Source organism: Dermacentor albipictus, chromosome 3 (genome assembly GCF_038994185.2).
Source record: "Dermacentor albipictus isolate Rhodes 1998 colony chromosome 3, USDA_Dalb.pri_finalv2, whole genome shotgun sequence".
Taxonomy (NCBI): Eukaryota; Metazoa; Arthropoda; class Arachnida; order Ixodida; family Ixodidae; genus Dermacentor; species Dermacentor albipictus.
Window position 1 is genome coordinate 157,189,028 of NC_091823.1, and position 21,848 is coordinate 157,210,875.

Genomic DNA, 21,848 nt, shown 5'->3' on the forward strand with positions numbered 1-21,848 from the left:
GAGTGCTCGAGTCGGGGACCGGACAAAGAATGCGTTTATTCCGGTGAGGGGAAAGGAAATACATTAGGGCACACTCACAGCGTTGGGCGCGGAGTGGCACCAGTGGTCATAACCATTCGAAACCGAAACTGTAAACCGAAACAGGATATCACGTCACCTCTGCCTTGAAAGAAAAATGCGCCACTCGCTCTCGTCGCGCAAGAAGCAAGGGTCGTCACTTACAGACGAATACAGAAGTGTAAGCAGTTTACATTGACTAAGGTTTGACATATGACCATGTATCATTTATACATTTTTGTTCGCGTTGGCCAAATGGAAAAATAAATGCAGTGGAAATGTGGCACACTACATGCTGTGTGTTATTAACCTGAAATGCGTTGGGACTCGAGATCACACGTAAGCACCGTAAAACGAGTGTTGCGGGATGACATCTTTATAGAATAGAAAATTCAGGCACAGGCTTTTTTTTAAGTAGATATCTCTGGCTTCCCCATTTTTTAATAGAAAGAAGCAAACATTATCAAGACACTGAAAAAGAACGGAAGTTCATGAACACAGTTGCATTGAAGTTCTGAAAATAACTGTCTTGGGAGGACCAGAGGTGCGTACTTGCACATCATACATGATTAGAGATCACCGAGTACAAGAAACACAATGCAAACATCCGTGTGCCCCCTTGGACAACACTGATGGGTGGCTCATTCGCCGCATCGGGTCGTGATAGGTGGCACATTGAGTTGAGACAGCTCTGGCTGTCGTGGATTGAAGGCTGTGCGTATAAGGCACGTTTACACTGCAAGAATGTTGGGAATCCCCTCCGTGAGGGTACTACTTGTGTACTATTCACCTATGAAACATGTAAGGAATGACATTTTTGGCGTAAGAGCCGTATTCGCCGGGGAGGATTGAAGCCTATGTAGAAGGTGAAGGAAGGCAGTAAAGCTGCATGGTAACATAGTCCTTAAACCGTACTGGAGATTGCCTATGACGTGTAGACCTATGGAGGACTGGCTCTCTGGTTCCGGTTGTAGAGTAGGATCAGAGGAATTGTTACTCGTACAGGAACTGGAATAGGCGTCGGTGTCCCGAGTGCTTTCAGGAGCTGTGTCTTGGGAAGGAGTGTCGTACGGAAGCTCAGGAGACCTTTCTCCATGGGGTGAACCCAATCGCGGGGTGAAAAAGGCGGTTGTAATGAAGTGGATGCAGCAGGAAAACCAGTACCAGAACTGGAAGAAAAGGTGGAAAACTATCATCCAGTGATGTGCTGCCATTGAAATGATTCCTTTCATCTGTCGTTTATTCTTGACGTAATGTGTATTTCACCAGTTTAGGAGCATTCCAGAGCTTGTCATTTTCAAGCTGCAGAGTACTTCAACGTACTTTACGATACATTTTAAACGGACCTGAGTATTTAGGACCAGATTTTCGTGAGGTACGTACCCTAACCAGATCTCCAGGCTGAAACTGAGGAAATTTGGTTGCGCGACGACGATCTACTTACTTTTAGGTATTTTCCTGTTTTTGACGTACTCTACTCTGCACTTCCTTGCGCAACTTTGGAGAAGCAAACTCAAGATACATCGGAGGCATGTTTGCGATGTCAAGACGAGTTCGTGGTTGAATACTATGGAACAGAATACCTGGAGACGCACCAGTAGTCATATGTGGAGTAAACTTGTAAATTGCCAAGTAGTCTAAGACCCCAAACCTGAGCTCTCGCTGTTCTACAACAGCAATCTGTATGAACTCTTTAAGGACACGTTTAAATCTTTCTACCTGGCCAATGGCCTGTGGTTAGTAAAGAGAAGACAAGAAAAGCTTAATGCCTCTCCTTCAGAAAGTTCTGAAATTCTGCAGAACCAAACTGTGGTCCATTGTTGGAAACTATAGTATCAGGAAATCCTTCTCTACTGAATATGGACATGAGACTGCGCATGATGGCCTCGGATGTGACGGAAGGCATAAAAGCAACTTCGGGCCACATAGAATCATAGTCAAGAACGACTAAAGCAAAATGTGCATACGATAGAGCACGATCAAGATGGCCTATTATGTCTATGGCTAATTTTTTCCATGGTCTTAACGACCATTCAACAGGTTGTAATGGAGCAAAAGATGGTTAGGCAGTTTCTCACAAGTTCCTCAACTTGTCTATCCATGTGAGGCCACCAGAAGATGCCTTACAGTCTGAGTTTTGCTTTAGTGATGCTTAATGACCCTCATGAGCAATAGACAGGAGTTTATGACGCAAAGAAGCAGGAGGAACGATACGTTCGCCGCGGAGAAGCAGAATATCCACGTAGGACAGTTTGGACTGTATGGCAGCATATGCCTGTAATTCTGGCAGAAGATCCGCAGCATTTCTCCATCCTTTGTCTATTTTAGAGCGAAGCTTTTTTTGCATCTTCCTTCAAATTTGCCGCTGCTGCTGCTTTCGCCTGCTGTGGCTGTTGCTGTCTCGCAAACCACGTCAGGGGGTTGTTCAGAGCGCGCTTATAGGTGGCAGGCGCGAGCAAGAGAGGAAAGGTGACGAGAGAAACTCGTTTTCACCCCACCACGTCGAATGTGCCCAATGCCCTCTGGAGCTCCTTGGCCGTCGCCACATTAGCCGTTTGATAGCTGTAATTATCCATGACTCACGTCAGAAGCATTGCACAAAATGCAGCACTTCAGTCTCTGCTAACGTGCGAGGCCAGAGGGGACGCAGATAGAACTGCAGAGAGGAGAAGGAGAGGGAGAAGAGGCAGTTCCCATACAAGAGACGGGGGGAGGTGACGTGAGAAGGCAAGGAAACCCTACTGCTATACGACAGCCAGGATAAACTTCAGTTCAAGGTACGTAGCGTACGTTGCTGCTATTCCTAAAAATTAAACGCCATGCAAATATGTCAAGCCGGCAACTTACGCAGGGCGTGCAGAAGCAGAGCCGCATGAATTAAAGCTCACCACAGGGTCAAGGAGACAGCACGGAAGCGGTCATGCATTGCCATTAATTTTACTCGCAGGCAAGAACACTGTCGCGGCTTGCACAGATCAATCCGCTTTCCAAGTTATTTCTATTGCACTGATGAGATTCTTTATTTGGATTTAAAGACATTTACCCGTCTTGAAACGGCTGCGATGAACGTTTCGCCGGTGCACGCCAAAGGCGAGGCGCTCGCGTGTGTGCAGCACTATGTAGCTGCCGATTCAAGAACTCAGACGCGTTTGCGCAGCTTGAAGTGCGTACGTGTGTACGTACGCGTACCCAATCGACTGCCGTGTGTCCAGCTTGCGCAGCTTCATAATTTAATCATCTTGGTACCATGATGACCTAACGCAAGGCACGTGACATATTCGCCTGAATAACGCGAGCGCCATGTAGAAACGTGCGCGTTCAATGCGGAACTTCTCAGCTATTCTCGTCGTTTCGTCATGACGAGAACAGTGAAAGTGGTCCTACGCTTTTATGACAAGCTGGTGCCGTTGGCTCTCAAGCGCAATCCTCACAGTGGAACCTGTACTTCATTTCTAAACAAATCGTATATGCCAGGACGAACGTTACACATACAAATGGTTTCCATCAATTAGCACTTCCCCCCTACGCAGTTCCAAGCCAATATGAGCCACCAAACTCATGCATCACTTTATCCTGCTGAAACGGTGAAGTGGAGACAGCCTACTCACGATAGTCGAAATAATTTGCATTAGTAGTGAACAGCTTGTCCTCGCGAAATATATTTCCAGGGCCTAACAAAAGCATGAACTGACAAAGCTACGCATTCTCAGTTCTACAACAATTACAGGTGTTACGTTGCTAGCACGATGTGCGACAGAACACAGCCTACGTACTCCATAGCTTCATACGCCCAATTAACTGGCAGGCTGGGTGAGTTGGTGATTGAACATGTTCATATGGGTGGGCAGCGCAACCCGGACGAAAGACGAGAGGAAGTGCACAAGTTGTTAGTCCGCGCTCGTATGGTGTACTACTTCTCGTCTTTCGTCCGGGTTGCGCTGACCACCCATAGGAACATGTTCATACGCCCGTTGGCGATATCCCGATCAGGAAAACAAGTCTGAACGAGCACCGAACAGTGTGGCAACGCCACCCGCCCCCACGGTGGGAGCAGCGAAGGCTGCCCTACCTCTCCCGAATTTGACCCCAGCGGAGGCCCCTGCTAGTGCTGGCACCAGTCAGCACTAGTCAGCTCAGAGGTCAACACAAGCCCATCAACCACCAGCACGGTGGGCTCCAAGGCCTTGCCTTCCGAAACAAGGCCTCCACGGAAAACACACCGCTCGCAAGAGCACGTGTCCAGTGCCTCTCAAGAGGCCATGGACACAACACCCAGTCAGAAGGCACAGTTGACGCCTAAGAAGCGGCGCGATTTTCTCGACCGCTCCAGGAAAGACAAAATTCCAATTACAGGACCCCAAAAGGGCACTGTAACCTAAACGATGTACAGTCTCTTCGACACATAGCAGAACATTTATTTAATATGGATACACTAATTATTCAGTGGAATATCAGAGGCCTGCTTTGCAACCTCGATGATATCCAAGAAATCCTTCATGAACTAATTCCAAAAGTGTTGTGTGTCCAAGAGACTCACTTGAAATCTAAACATCAACACTTCCTTCGTCACTATGTTATTTTTCGGAAGGATCGCGATGATGCTTTCGCATCATCAGGCGGTGTAGCCATCATAGCTGACAAATCTATAGCCTGTCAACACTTACAGCAACAAACGCCCCTTGAGGCAGTGGCCATTCGAGCTTTACTTTTAGGTAAACTGATAACCATCTGTTCCCTGTATATACCGCCGCATTTTCAGCTTCACAAACAAGAATTCCAAACATTACTAGATCAGTTGCCTGAGCCATATCTTGTGCTTGGAGATTTAAATTCGCACAGCAACCTGTGTGGCGACTCGCGCTGTTACGCGAGAAGTCGCTTGACTGAACAGTTCCTTTCTTCTTCAGGTGCACGTCTTTTGAATGTGAAGGAGCCCTCGTATTATAACATAGCAAACAAAACATACTCCTCAATAGATCTTAGCATTGCATCTCGTACCCTTCTACCTTACTTTAAATGGAAAGTTATTAAAAACCCATACGGGAGTGATCATTTCCCTGTAGTTCTAAGCACACCAATGGCTAATGAATGCCTTCCACAATTACCTCGCTGGAGAACTAACTCAGCTGACTGGGAAAAATTCAAAAAGCTTGCTTCTTTATCCTGGGACGATATGTGTGCTTTAAGCATAGACGCTTCGGGTAAATATTTTATGGTTTTTCTCCTTGAAACCTCCTCCCAATGTATCCCTGTAACAAGTGGATTGTCGACAAAACGCCGTCTTCCGTGGTGGAACGATGACTGTCGAATAACGCGTACGAAGCAGAACACGGCATGGGTTTTACTTCGGGATTCTCCGACGGCAGAAAATCTAGTCAATTTCAAGCAGGTCAAATCCCAGGGTCGGAGAACGCGGCGACAAGCTAGAAGAGAGAGTTGTGGAAAGTATATATCGGACATTAACACTTATACTGATGAAACAAAGGTTTGGAATAGAGTGAAGAGAATAAACAGTCGACAGCCTTACTCGCTGCCTCTGGTAAATACTCAAGGCGACAGCATGGAAGATCAGGTGAACTTTCTTGGCGCACATTTCGAACAGATCTCCAGCTCGTCGCACTACTCTGAAACATTCCAAAGATACAAAAGGCAAATAGAAAGACAACTATTAGAACGGAAAAGCACAAAATGCGAGGCATACAATAGACCTTTTTCCATGGCGGAACTTCAGGCAGCACTAAATAGCTGCAACAAATCTGCCCCAGGTTCTGATCGCATCCTATATGATATGCTAAAACACCTGCCGTCTGAATCACAAAAAAACCCTTCTTTGTCTCTACAATTCTATATGGTCTTCCGGCCACATTCCCTCTGCTTGGAAAGAGGCCATCATAATTCCTATTTTGAAACAGGGTAAGGACCCCTCTTTGGCAAATAGTTATAGGCCTATAACATTGACGAGCTGCTTATGCAAAGCTTTTCAAAAGATGGTAAACAGTCGCCTGGTCCACTATCTAGAAATAAACAAGAACTTAGACCCATATCAATGTGGTTTCAGAGAAGGCAGATCGACGACAGATCAACTTATGCACATGGAAATGTACATCAGGGATGCTTTTGTCCACAAACACCTTGTATTATCAGTATTTCTTGACATGGAGAAGGCGTATGATACTACGTGGCGCTTCGGGATCCTTCGTGATCTTTCTGCAATGGGTGTTCGCGGCAACTTACTGAGAATAACTGAAAGCTATCTCTCTGACAGAACATTTCGTGTTAGAGTTGGCAACGTGCAATCTCGACCATTCGTACAGGATACAGGTGTACCGCAGGGTGGAGTACTGAGCTGTACGCTATTTATTGTTAAAATGAACTCCCTACACACCATATTACCTCGCACACTCTTCTACTCCGTCTATGTGGACGATGTACAGATAGGGTTCAGGTCGTGTAACCTTAGCATTTGCGAGAGACAGCTACAGCTTGGCTTGAATAGATTCTCAAAGTGGGCGGATGAGAATGGTTTTAGATTGAACCCCCAAAAAGCACATGTGTCCTGTTCTCAAGCAAGAGAGGTGTACTACCAGAACCAGATATTAAGCTTAAGGGAGAAAGACTAACTGTCAGCCTTGAATACAAATTCTTGGGTGTTATCCTCGACACAAAACTCAACTTCATTCCCCACTTAAAATATTTTAAAGTAAAGTGCCTGAAGACCATGAGCCTCCTCAAGCTGCTTTCTCGAACAACCTGGGGCAGTGACAGGAAGTGTCTGCTTAGCTTATACAAGAGTCTCGTGTAATCACGCCTCGACTACGGAGCCGTGGTGTACCACTCCGCAACTGAGAGTGCGCTAAAGATTCTAGACCCAGTTCACAACCTCGGTATACGACTGGCAACAGGCGCCTTTAGAACGAGCCCTATTGAAAGTCTGTACGTCGAGTCCATTGAATGGTCCTTACATCTACGCAGGATATTCTTAAGTTTTTCATACTACACAAAGGCAAAATCAGACACCGAACATCCATGCCATTCAATCGTTAGCGACCTGCGCGCTGCAACACTTTACAGTAACCGCCCACGCATTAGAACCCCTTTGAGCCTACGCTTAGAAGCAATGGCAGAAGAAACAGACATCCATCTCCCAGAAAATATCCTAATGCCTCCCACTCGCCTTCCACCGCCTTGGGAACGGCAGACCATGAAGTCCGATATCTCGTTTGTCGAAATAACAAAACGTGCACCTGAGGCACACATACGATCACACTTCCTCGAACTCCAAACGAAGTACTGCTGTGCCGAATATTATACAGATGCTTCCAGATCATCTGCTGGTGTGGCGTATGCAGCTCTTGGGCAATTTTTTTCCACCTCAGATTCTCTAAATCCTAACGCAAGTATTTTCACGGCTGAGGCGTACGCGATACTCTCAGCTGTAAAACATATCAGACAAAGAAATCTGAATAAGGCCATCATTTTCACAGATTCATTAAGCGTAGTAAGGGCCTTAATAAGTTTTCGAAAACATAAAAATCCTATTTTTAATAAACTATACACAGAACTATGCGCAGCCTTAACATACAACCAAAACATACTCTAATGTTGGGTACCTGGCCATAGGGGCATAAAAGGTAATGTAGCTGCTGACGAAAGTGCAACGTCAGTTGTCTTTAATGAAACGGATGTGAATAAACGCATAGCAGCAACAGAACTTAAGCCATTCTTACGCCACAAACTGAGGAAGCACTGTCAGGACCAATGGGATAATGCAGTAGAGAATAAGCTACACGTTAACAAACCAAAATTAGGGAACTGGATATCTGAAAGAACAGCAAGACATAAAGAAGTGCTTCTTTGTAGGTTAAGAATAGGACATACTTATGCCACTCATTCCTACCTTTTGACGGGAAGCGAACCTCCGATAGGTTTCAAATGTGGCAAGAGGCTTACAGTTATCCATGTTCTTATCCAATGCACAGAAATAGAGGCAGAAAGAAAAAAGTACTTTCCCTCTGCTTATCTCCAACACGCACCATTACACCCAGCATTCTTTCTCCGCAATGAACCCCTTTTTACTTTTCAATCAGTATAAAATTTTCTAACTAAAACGGACACCTTACAAGTGATTTGGCCAGACTTCTTGTAGCACGGCCTCCACCTGGACGTCGTAGCTGCAACGAAACCATTTTCTAGAGCACGTGTCTCCCAACCCTTGCTTTCAAGGCCTTGCTGATCGAGGCACTAGTGCTACAGATTCTACATATTTTACTGATCATCCCTATCTCGTGAAACAGCTATTGTCATCGGAGAAACGATCAATCACTTTCATTTTTGATATTTATTTATTTTCACATACTGTCAATCCCTCATGGGATTATAACAGGAAGGGCAAGTAGATAGGTAGATAGGGTAGTGTTTGCGAACAAAGAATATTAATATTGTTACGTAGGAAGACGCAGACGACAAGCTATGTACAAATATATTTACAAGGAAAATACGCTGCGCTTGGCCAAGAGGCAACAGCCCGCGCTAGCTTCTAAATCGTCGTCGTCGTCTTCACACTGCTGGCCTTTCGTGATCGCACATATTGTGCCGTAGCACTACCCCCGGCTGCAAAAGCGCCGTCCCGGAGCGACTAAAGATCGGACTCGGAAGCAGTGTAGTAGGCCTTGAGCCTACTGACGTGTACGACATCACTAGATGCCACAGGGGAGGACGAGCTTGAGCCCACAGGAGCAATTTCGTAAGTCACAGGCGTCACCTGGCGCAGCACGCGGTAGGGCCCTGTGTATCGCGAAAGAAGCTTCTCTGAAAGTCCGACGTGACGAGAGGGCGACCACAGGAGCACGAGCGCACCAGGTGAAAACTGTACGTCACGATGGCGGGCGTTGTACTGACACTGCTGAGTGGTCTGTGAGGCCGTAAGTCGAGCACGGGCAAGCTGGCGTGCATGGTCGGCGAGGGCGATGGCGTCGCGCGCATACTCGCTTGTTGAGACCGCAGCAGGAGGAAGTGCCGTGTCTAGGGGCAAGGTAGGTTCGCGACCGTACAGTAGATAAAAGGGAGAAAATCCGGCGGTGTCGTGCCGGGAAGAATTGTACGCAAATGTTACGTAAGGAAGGGCAATGTCCCAATCGTGGTGGTCCTTGGAAACGTACTTGGCCAGCATATCGGTAAGGGTACGGTTTAACCGCTCTGTCAGGCCATTGGTTTGAGGATGGTATGAAGTAGTCAGTTGGTGTTGAATGGAGCAGGAACGCACAATGTCAGCGATAACTTTCGAGAGGAAGTTTCGACCACGGTCAGTAAGCAGCTGTCGCGGGGCGCCATGAAGCAAGAGAATGTCACGCAAGAGAAAGTCCGCGACGTCAGTGGCGCAGCTGGTAGGGAGAGCCCGAGTGATAGCGTATCGGGTGGCGTAATCAGTCGCGACGGCTACCCATTTGTTCCCAGAGGATGACGTGGGAAAGGGACCGAGCAGGTCTAATCCAACACGAAAGAACGGTTCCACAGGGACGGTGATCGGCTGGAGATGACCGGCAGGTAGCACCTGAGGTGTCTTCCGACGCTGGCAGGGATCACAGGCAGCAACATAGCGTCGAACGGAGCGAGCGAGACCAGGCCAATAGAAGCGGCGGCGGACGCGGTCGTACGTGCGGGTTACCCCAAGATGTCCTGCAGTGGGTGCGTCATGCATCTCAAAGAGCACAGTCTGTCGTAGATGTTTTGGTACGACAAGAAGAAGATCAGGGCCATCAGGGAGGAAGCTCCTTCGGTACAGAATGCCGCCCTGGAGGACATATCGGCGAACGGATGCGTCGGTAGGTGTAGAGCGCAGACGCTCGATGAGTACTCGCAGCGATAGGTCTCGGTACTGCTCATCGGCGATGTTATCGAAGGCAGACACAGAGAAAATGCCGTCGGCGGTACTACTGTCGGCGTCGTCAGGCTCGTCTACCGTGTAGCGAGACAGGCAGTCCGCGTCCTTGTGTAGTCGGCCAGATTTGTAGGTGACAGAGAACGAATATTCTTGGAGGCGTAAGGCCCAGCGACCAAGTCTTCCTGAAGGGTCTTTCAATGAGCATAACCAACAAAGCGCGTGATGGTCTTTGACAACGGAAAAGGATCGGCCATATAAGTATGGGCGGAATTTCGCAACCGCCCAAACTAGGGCCAGACACTCACGCTCAGTGATGGAATAGTTGCGCTCCGCGGGTGAGAGGAGCCTGCTGGCGTAAGCTATAACACGGTCGTGGCCACGCTGGCGTTGTGCCAGTACTGCTCCATTTCCGTGACCGCTGGCATCAGTACGGACTTCGGTAGGCGCAGAAGGATCGAAGTGGGCCAGAACGGGAGGCATTGTGAGAATGTCGATTAGATGAGAGAATGCAGAGGCCTCGTTATCGCCCCACTGGAAAGGAGCGTCTTTTTTCAAAAGGTCGGTTAGTGGTCGTGCTATGGCGGCGAAATTCCTCACGAAACGGCGGAAGTACGAACAAAGGCCGATGAAGCTGCGCACATCCTTGACACACTTCGGAACAGGGAAGTGCGTAACAGCATGGATCTTGCCTGGGTCCGGTTGCACTCCATTCGCGTCAACGACATGTCCAAGGACGGTAATCTGGCGACGGCCGAATTGGCACTTCGATGCGTTGAGTTGCAGACCGCCTCGCCGAAAAACGTCCAGGACTGCTGAGAGGCGCTCGAGGTGCGTAGCGAACGTTGGGGAGAATACGATAACGTCGTCCAAGTAGCACAAGCACGTGGACCATTTGAAACCGTGAAGAAGGGAGTCCATCATGCGTTCAAAAGTGGCAGGAGCGTTACATAGGCCGAACGGCATCACCTTGAATTGATAAAGACCGTCGGGTGTTACAAAGGCAGTCTTCTCGCGGTCGAGATCGTCCACGGCAATCTGCCAATAGCTGGAGCGAAGGTCAATAGAGGAGAAATAGCGAGCACCGTGGAGGCAGTCAAGGGCGTCATCAATCCGAGGTAGGGGATACACGTCCTTTTTGGTAACCCTGTTAAGGTGCCGATAATCCACGCAAAAGCGCCATGAGCCATCCTTCTTTTTTTACCAGCACAACCGGTGACGCCCAAGGACTACATGACGGTTCAATAATGTTCTTGGCAAGCATTTTGCGAACTTCTGCGTGAATAACTTGACGCTCAGCTGGTGACACTCGATACGGGCGGCGATGAATGGGAGGGGCATCGCCGGTATTAATGCGATGTTTGACAGCTGTAGTTTGGGCTAAAGGACGATCGTTAAAGTCAAAAATATCGTGGTAGGAAAACAGAACGCCGTAGAGTTCACGAGCGTGCTCGGAGGGCAAGTCGGGGGCAATCATTTTCCGTAAGTCAGCGATGGTACAATTTGTCGACTGCGATGGGAGAGGAGTATCGGATGAAGTGTCGTCTACTGCAATGGATGCTACTGAGTGATCCTCGAAAGAACAAAGCTGGACCAAAGACATCCCACGTGGCAGCACTTGTGTCGTCAAGCCAAAGTTGACCACTGGCAGGCAGACGCAATTCGCCGTAATAGATAAAACTGTATGGGGTACTGTGATCCCGTGTGTAAGGAGGACGTCTGGCATAGGAGCCGCGATGTAGTGACCGTCGGGGACTGGTGGGGATGACACTAGGTCAACGTAGGTCAGTGCCGAAGGTGGCAAGCGAACGAAGTCGGCGGAACTGAGGCGACTGGGGTGTGGTTCAGCAGGATCCAGAACAGGCAGGTCAAGGCGGAGAGTACTGGCGGAACAATCGATGAGAGCAGAATGTGCGGAGAGGAAGTCTAAGCCGAGGATGATGTCGTGGGGACAGTGGGCGATGACTGTGAATAGCACGATTGTTGAGCGATCGGCGAAGGAGACGCGGGCGGTACACATACCAATGACGGGGGCTGTTCCGCCATCGGCGACACGGACAACAGGCGTCGTGGCGTGCCTGATAATTTTCCTGAGCCGGTTACGAAGGTCAGCGCTCATGACGGACAAATGCGCCCCAGTGTCTATGAGAGCAGACACAGAAACACCGTCGACTTGCACGTCAGGAAGGTTCAGATGAGTGGGCACAGTCAGTAGAGGTTTTGGCGGCGTAGGGGGCAATGCAGCGTCACCTCGAGGCACTGCATCGTCTAGTTTTCCGGCTGGGAGCAGCGTCCGAAGGGAGTCGGCGAATAGGAGCGACGGGGCTGGGGAGAGCGAGATTGTCGTCGTTGGGGCGAAGGCGAACGAGAATAGGGGCGGTTCGTTGCAGTAGAATCAGTGGCCGCATTATCGGAGCGTGTGGCATAGGGACGAGAAGGGCCACCTGAGGGGCGAGAGTAGGCAGTATAAGTAGACCGGATCGGGGAACTCCAGCGACTACGACAGTGCCGAGAAATGTGCCCGATGCGATGGCAGTGGAAACAAATAGGCCTGTCGTCAGCAGTGCGCCATTCAGATGGGTTGCGGAAACGTGGTGGGTAAGAAGATGCGGGACGGGGCGAAATCGAAGAAGCCGGACGGGTATCAGGGCGATGGGCCGAGCAGATGTTGTGAAGACCCATGTTTTCAAACTCCTGGCGGACAACTGCCTGGATCAGTGAGACCGTGCCTGCAGATGTGGTGGTGGGACTGGAGTCGAAGGCAGCCGGATAGGCGGCCTCGATCTCACGCCGGACGATCCTGGTAACATCGGCAGTGTTGTTGGGACGAGGAGCGTCGGCACAGGAAGATGTCGCTGGGGTGTTGGGCAGACGGGCAAACTGCTGGTCAATACGTCGGCTTTTGGCGAGTTCCAGGCGGCGGCACTCTTTTATAACAGCATCCACCGTGGCTACGTTGTTGCAAACGAGCAAATTGAAGGCGTCATCGGCAATGCCTTTGAGGATGTGGGAAACCTTGTCTGACTCAGTCATGTGGGTGTCAACTTTGCGGCACAGAGCCAAGACGTCCTGAATGTACGTGACGTAGGGCTCCGTTGACGTCTGCACACGACCGGAAAGCGCCTTCTGCGCGGCAAGTTGGTGACCGTAGGGGTTGCCGAACAAGTCTCCAAGCTTTTGCTTAAGCGAATCCCAACTGGTCAGCTCGTCTTCGTGCATCCGATACCAAACTCGAGGTGTGCCACCGAGGTAAAAGACGACTTTGGCGAGCGTGATAGTTGGGTCCCACCGGTTATTGCGGCTGACGTGTTCGTCAAGGCTGATCCAGTCCTCGACGTCTTCCCCATCTTTTGCCGAGAATACGCCAGGATCACGGGGAGCGGAGAGGGTGATGTAGGTCGTCGAAGTGGCAGCAGTTGTCGGAGCCGGTGGAGTCGGGTTGGCGTCGCCGGGAGCCATGAAGGTAGGCTAGACGTACCGTCCACTGCGAAGCTCCGTGACGAGGTACAGGGAACGTCCACCTCCACCAAATATGTTACGTAGGAAGACGCAGACGACAAGCTATGTACAAATATATTTACAAGGAAAATACGCTGCGCTCGCTGGGCCAGCGAGCGCACTCGCTGGGCCAGCGAGTGCGAACGAGCTTCGCATCGGCTCTGTACAAACACGGCGATTTCGTTCGGATTTCCACCCACGCAGTGCCCATCTCTTCACTACACCGTTCGTCAAGGTGAGCGCTACCATCTGTTGAAATTTGGTGGCCGTCGGTCCCCCCTAAGCGGGCCCACGGGCCGAAAACCGCCCTTTGCCGATCAGCTGCCGCACTAGGCCTCGCGCCACCGTGCGCTAAGCCTAAGCCGCTTCGACCTCCCCTACGTCCACATTATGGAGACGCATGTGATCGGAGATACCATCGACCCAAAGGACTATGATCCCAGGGACTGGAATCATATCCTGAGCCTACCCACCCGTCAGAAAGGAACACAGAAAATCCAGGACCAGGCGAACGCCGCCACCGGCTCGCGACCTGCGGATTCCGTACACCAAGCGTCTCAGCTGCGCGCGACGCGTCTCGCGGCGCAAAGGTCGCAACGCCAGCCGCGTTTGCCTGAGGATGCCTACAAGATAGTGTTTCGTTCAACCGGGGGACTTGCCTTAACCGACCTTCAACCGCGCCAGCTTCGCCTGGCCCTGCTAACTGCAGCCAAAGACCTCCAAGCACCAGACGCCACCAGCTTGATTATCCACCCCCTCAACAATACCTGCACGATGAGTACCCCGCATAAAGCCGACGCGCTACGCCTGGTCGCCATCCAACAACTCTCCATCCGAACCCAAGGCTACGCCGTCACCGCCTACATCGCACCCCCGGATGGTGCAGCAAGAGGAGTAATCACTAACGCCTACTGGGAAGAAACCCCAGCACAGATTCTGGACGACCTCATCACGGGCAACCCTAGCGTCCCCATCATTGATGCACGCCGCATGGGACAGACCCGTTCGATCCTTATCACCTTCCGGACGGGTCCGGTGCCCCGAACCATTTCCTACGGAGGCGGGCTCCACAGCTGCAGTTTGTACAGAGGACACTTGGACGCTTGCACAAACTGTAGAAAACCAGGGCATCGCGCGGATGTGTGTACCCTTCAGCGTACGCACAACTGTTCAAGATGCGGTATCCCGCACCCCCGAGAGGACACCCCGACATGCACACCAGCCTGCATACTCTGTGGAGGCGCCCACATGACCGGTACTAAAGGCTGCAAGGCGAGGGGACGCCGCTCACCGCCCGCGTCACGACAACAGCACATCTCCCGCACACCGGAACGAGACACGGACCGCTCCAGCACGTCTCGCTCATCGTCTCTTCGCCGCCAGGACCAACAGTTTCCACAGCTTTCCTGGGCGGACAGAGTAGCAGGCAAAAGATTGAACGTTCCCAGCAAGGCTTCAACCCCCCCGCCCACACAGGAGGACCCCCGCGACCGGGAGCTCCAGGCCCTGCGAGAGGAGGTGAGTCGTCTTAGCTCTCTCATCAAGACTCCCACCTGTACCCCTCTACCGCTTCCGCCAATCGTCCCTCCCACCCAACCCACGCCGCTACCCCAAACACCCACTGAAAACATGGAACAATCCGACTCCCAAACGGCCACCTCACCCCCACCCAAGAAAAAACGCACAACAGAGCACCCACCCGTCACCCAGACCGACCTTCAATCTCTAGAGGCCCGCATGGACGCTAAACTCGCCGAAATGGACGCGCGTCTAGAGGCAAAATTCACTCAGCTCATCGACCACCTATCTCAACGCTTTGAACAACAAATTGAAGCGGCATTTACGCGCATGGTACACACCCTTGAGATGAGCCTTGCACGGTACGACACCCGCCTCCAAACAATCGAGCAGGCCCTTCCCTCGATGCAGCTCCCCAATCGCCCCTATCAATCCGACCCACCTACCCCACAGAACTCTCTACCCAACCCACCTATACTCACCCCACCCAAGCTACAGTATGGCGGGGCTACCACCTAATTCCTTATCAATTCTGCAATGGAACTGCCGCCGCTTCCGGGGCAAGCGCGCACCCCTCCAACTCCTCCTCCCCACACTTCCCACGCCCCACATCCTCCTTCTTCAGGACACGCATGCCCCTGCCACACTTCCTAGTTACACATCCGCTCACTCGGACGCAACGAATACACCCAGGGCTTCCACACTCATACATCGCTCCATTACACACCAAACGCATCAGATCACCTCCGAGACGCCCTGCGTGATCACAGAAATCATACACCACACACACTCCACACCATCTATTTTTATTGCAAACATATACCACCCACCGTCTCATCCGATGGCTTCATTGGAAACGCTACTGCGCGATCTCCATCGTATTGCAGGCAAGCATCCATTGATAATCGGAGGGGACTTCAACAGTCAGCATACTGACTGGGGCTACCGCACCACCACGGCACGAGGACGACGACTCTGGTACTTGGTACAAGAGCTCCGCCTCACAATACACAACAACTTTAACACCCCCACGAGAATTGGCAACAGTGTCAGCGCGGACACCAGCCCGGACTTGACACTGAGCCGCAACCTTGCGGGTATTACGTGGAACACAACACATCACACATTAGGGAGCGATCATTACATCCTCTACGTTACAGTACCCTACAAACACAGAACGACCCCTCACCTAACACACAAACTCACCAACTGGGATGCAGTCCGCGCCGCACGGGCGGCCCTTCCTGACGCTCCCATTACAGACATCGACCAGTGGGTGGCATCACTCATGAACGATGTCTCCGCACACACTCGTACCCTTGACACCACACCAGATACGCCCACCCTCGACACTCACCTGGCACACCTATGGGAGGCCCATCATAGCATCCTAGAGCGCTGGAAAGGGCAAAAACTCAACCGGACCCTTAAAAAGCGGCTAGCCGCACTGCAAACAAAAATTACTGAGCACTCTGAGGAGCTCTGCCGATCCAACTGGGGACAGATTTGCGATAGTATGGCTGGCAATCTGTCCTCCAAGCGCAGTTGGCAACTCCTCCGTCACTTAATTGACCCCACGCAATCTAAAACAGCCACACAACAACACGTCACACGCCTTATACACAAGACCAACCTTTCTCCCGACGCACTCATCGACGTACTCAGGAACACACACACAACTCCCGGTATCTCAAACCCCCTACCCCCCTATGCAGGCACCCCGAATGCCAATCTCGACGCGGAGATTACGGAAGCAGAAGTCAGAGCGGCCCTCCTGACTCTCCGCTCTAATTCCACTCCAGGAGTTGACCGTATCTCCAATAGCATGCTCCGCAATTTGGACGATCAGTCGATTGCCCAGCTCACGGAGTACTTCAACACATGCTGGCAGGAGGGCACCCTTCCGCAATCCTGGCGTCACGCCAAAATCTTATTCATACCCAAGCCCCACAAACCCCTTACACCTGCAAATCTTCGCCCCATCTCCCTAACCTCATGCCTGGGCAAGCTTTTGGAGCATGTCGCACTCGCCCGACTCACACAACACATGGCGGAGCAAGACCTCTACCCGCACAGCATGGTGGGCTTCCGTCCCCACCTGTCGGCACAGGACGCCATGCTCCAGCTCACACAGGATATTTTCGACCCCCTCATACCGGGCCACACAAAAGCCGTCCTCGCCTTGGATCTCTCCAAGGCCTTTGATCGCCTAGACCATCAAGCGATAATGGCGGCGCTCTCCCCCTTGAACATAGGTGAACGTATGTACACCTATGTTCAAGCATTTCTTACTAACCGCACAGCCGAAATTCACTTCGGTCCCCACACATCCCGCCCATACACCCTTAGTGGGATTGGCACCCCCCAGGGATCTGTCCTCTCACCTTTTCTCTTCAATGTCACTCTCATTCCCCTTGCCCGCAAACTACAAAACATCCCTCACCTTCGGCACACACTCTATGCTGATGATATCACTCTATGGACCACCCATGGCAGTGATGGAGACATAGAGAATACTCTGCAGTCGGCAGCTACCCTCACCCAAACACATGCGCGGAGTATTGGACTCTCATGCTCTCCGGAGAAGTCGGAGCTCCTCATACTCCGCCCCACAACCCGAAACTGCCCCACCACCCCTATAACCGTGACACTGGAAAACCGGTACATCCCTGAGGTACACACTCTCCGGGTACTGGGTCTCCACATCCAAAATGATGGGAAAAACACTCTCACCATCCACAAACTCAAGCGGACGGCGGTGTCGATATCCCACCTAATCCGCCGAGTTTCTGCACACCACCGGGGTATGAAGGAGCCTGACTTATGTCGTCTCATTCATGCCTTCGTCCTCAGCCGCTTTCTCTTCACGCTCCCCTACCTTAAACTCCAGGGCAGAGAAATCTCCACCGTGGATGCCATGATCCGAACAGCATTTAAGACAGCACTACACCTACCCCTAAATACCTCCACCGAAAAACTCCTCCAGCTAGGCCTACATAACACGATAGGTGAGCTTATTGAGGCCCACAGACAGACACAATACATACGTCTCGCGGGGACCACCACCGGCAGACACATCCTACACACCCTCGGTATCAGGATACCAGCCACGGATCCCACACAGCTCCAGGTCCCCCACCGCATTCACCGCGAACTTCTTATTAAACCTCTCCCTAAAAACATGCACCCCATCTACCATGAACCTCGCCGCAGAGCTCGCGCACGAGCGCTCCACAAATACTATGGCACGGAACCGGATGCTGTGTGGGTGGATGCCGCATGCACAGGTGAGGACGCGGTTGTTGCCATCACGAACTCCCTACAACCGATTACCACCCTTCACATATCCCCAACTGCCACTTCGGAGGAGGCTGAGGAGGCTGCCATTGCCGTAGCTATTATGCGCACGGAGGCCCGGTATATATTATCGGACTCTAAAACTGCCATACTAAATTTTGCTCGCGGGAGAGTTCGCGTCCCTGCATTTCGCATACTGAACTCTCTCGCTCCACACCCGCCCCGCCACATGGAGCTCATATGGGTGCCTGCCCACTCGGGGAATCCTGGAAACGAGGCTGCCAACGCTTTAGCCCGAGGTTTGCTCAACCGGGCACCGGCGGCCTCCGATCCAGGGTTCTCACGGGAGCGCATGCATTCATTCACTGAACTGACGCAAGCCTGCAAAACCGAGCGTCGGCTCTACCCCCCACCCCATCCCTCCCTCGACAATTATCACCAGACACTTTGGAGGCGGCTCCAAACACGCACCTTACCCTCCCCTTATATACGCTCGCGCTATCACCATGTCCACACCGACCCCTCCTGTACCCTCTGCCACCACCCCAAAGCCACTCTCGATCACATTCTTTTCCTCTGCCCGGCGGATCCTCCCCCGCGGGGCCTGGAGCACCTTACTACTTGGGAGGCTTGGGAGACCCTACTGCGCTCCGAGGACCCGGCCAAGCAAGCCATCGCCACAGGCCGGGCTGCCAGCGTCATGAGCCTCCGGGACATGAACGTTTGAGTGCAGTGGGGCCGTGCGGGGGCCCAAGGACCTGCGTGTCCGCAACTCCCCTGTGTCCAATAAAGTTTTCACCACCACCACCGCCCGCGCTAGCTTCTAAATCGTCGTCGTCGTCTTCACACTGCTGGCCTTTCGTGATCGCACATATTGTGCCGTAGCAATATATTATATAATCATAAGTGTGTTATTGCAAAGGTTTTGGTTTCACTAAACAAAAGAAATAAGTAGTTCATCACAAATGCAATATTTGGGCACAGTATACTATAACAAGGAAGAATCTGAGAAAACAAGAAACCAAACAAGAAAAAAGAAAAAAAAAACTGAAAGCACATGTGAAATACAATACCTAACGAACATGACAAACAGGATGCAGTCATGCGTATGATGCATCATACAAAAGGCACACTCATAGATTAAAGTGTTAGGCTATGAAGATCGGTAACAAACCTGGCTATGTGTCAGAGCTGTAAGGCAAGGAGGTGTTCTTCCACTGATTTAGCAAATGTATCTAATGAGGAGCTGTTACTAATGGATTCACTCAGTTTATTCCACTCTCTTATCGCTAAAGGAAAGAATAAATTCTTAAAGCAATCGGTATGAAAAGAATGCTCATTGAGTGTTTGTGTGTGTTTATGCCGCGTCGGCCGTGTTTCATTTCTTGAGATATATCTCGAGGTATCAATATTAAGCTTGTTATGTAAAAGCTGGTACATAAGTTTAGAACGGGCTAGTACAGCTCGATTTTGTACTGTTAGGATTCCGGCTTTGTTAAGTAGTTCTGTGGGCGAGTCTGTTAATTTATGTTTATTGTATATATACCGTAGAGCTTTCCTTTGTACACCTTCTAGTTTTTTAATTAGTTGTTTAGTGTGTGGAAACCAGATAACATTTGCGTACTCAAAGACTGACCAGACGAAAGTTTTGTAAGCCTGAAGTTTTGTATCGGGTGGTACTAGTCTGAGGTGCCTTCCAAGAAAGAAAAGGCGTTTCATTGCAGTTGCTGTGACATTATTTATATGGGAGTTCCATCTGAAGTCATGTGTTAACGTTAATCCGAGGTACTTGTGTTCATGAACTCGTATTAGTGGCACGTCGTTAACGGTATACGTAAAGCTCGAGTTATTTTTTTTCTGGTGATTGAAAGAACAGCAGATTTCTTAGTCTTGATGGTCATCTGCCAGTGGGCACACCAATTAAACACAGCTTTCAAGTCGTTGTTTAATGTTATATGGTCATCATACGAGTTAATATTTCGATAAAGGATGCAGTCATCTGCAAATAGCCTAATTTTTCCTGTGATTTTTGCGGGTAGGTCATTAATAAAAATTAGAAATAAAACGGGAGCCAGAACACTTCCTTGGGGGGCTCCCGATGTTACCCGGGCTGTCTGGGAAATCTGTCCATTCACTTCCACAAACTGGGTACGGTTAGTAAGATAGTCGCAAATCCAGTCAATTATGGGGCCTGTACCTAATGTAGCCTCAAGTTTCCTTATGAGCTTTTTGTGTGATAGCCGATCAAACGCCTTCGAGAAAACGAGTAGGATGAGGTCTGTTTGTCTGTGTTGGTCGATATTAAATGATATGTCGTGGGTTAGTTCCAGTAGTTGAGTGATTGTAGAAAGGCCTCTGCGAAAGCCATGTTGATATGGTGATATGATACTCTCTTTGTCTAAGAAAACGGTTATATGTTTTAGTATTATGTGTTCTAGAAGTTTGCACACGGTACTCGTAAGCGAAATCGGCCGAAAGCTGGACGGGTCGTCTTTGCAGCCTGACGTACGTATTGGGACAACTTTCGCGGATTTACAATCCTGCGGAAGAATAGATGATGATAATGATTTGTTAAATATTATACAAAGGTACTTCGTCATCCATTCTGCATACCTTTTCAAGAAAGCGTTGGGTATTTTATCCGGGCCTGGCCCTTTTTTTTGTGTCCAGGTTTAGGAGAAGGTTCAGTACTCCGGCCTCCGTGGCGTGAGGGGGCTTAGTGTGCTGTTAATGGTGATGTCAATTTGGGGTAGTTTCCCATCGTCAGATGTGAAGATAGAAGAAAAGTAGTTATTTAGTGAATTAGCGCTTTGTTTGCTAGTTTCGGGCGACACTTGGGGATCACTTGATGCCTTAGGATTAAGGTAGTTCCAGAATTTGCTTGGTGAATTTCTTAGAAATCCTTGAAGTGTGTTTGTGTAAAAGTTTGACTTCGCTGTCTTTATTTTAGATTTCATGTCTTGGATAGCCAGAGTAAAATTACTTCGAGATAAAGGTTTAGGTGCTAGTTTCATTGATTTTTTCAGACGTTTGACTTTACGTTTGGCATGAATGATGTCACGTGAGATCCAGGGATTGCGCTTCCTCGTTTTTTTTTAACTTTAGAAGTTACATACTTAGAAATACGACGAAGCATAATTTTTTTGAAACCATGCCACAATGTTTCGATGTTTGTAGTGGAACGTATTGAAAGTTCTTCAAAGGCGGTAAATTCGCTAGATAAGTAGTCAATAATACCCGTATCGTCTGCTCTACTGAAGTCCGGGTAAGTGATGCGTGGTTGGGAAGAAAATGTATAATGAGCAGGTACAACACATAAAGCAATCTTATGATCAGACATGCCATTAATGAGTTCAAGGTGCGTTTGCTCTAACGGAAAATGATGGCTCAAAAAAACTAAATCAAATGTGTTGGAAGTGGTTCCTTGAACACGTGTGGGCTCTGTTACGATTTGGCTAAGATTCAATGAAAGCATAAGTTCGAAAAGCATATCAGCACTTGGTGAGTGGTGTTCAAATGTTTGACAGTTCACATCAGGCAAGTTAAAATCCCCTAGAAGTATTAGTCTGGCCCCCGAAACGTTATTTTGCGCATACAAACA

At 50.0% G+C, this 21,848-nt stretch overlaps 1 protein-coding gene across 2 annotated transcripts in view; it reads left to right on the forward strand.

The window, feature by feature from the left end:
* Positions 1 to 21,848, forward strand: part of LOC139057004 (uncharacterized) — a 67,357-nt gene that overhangs the window by 37,726 nt on the left and 7,783 nt on the right. The gene's annotated exons all lie outside the window — the stretch shown is intronic.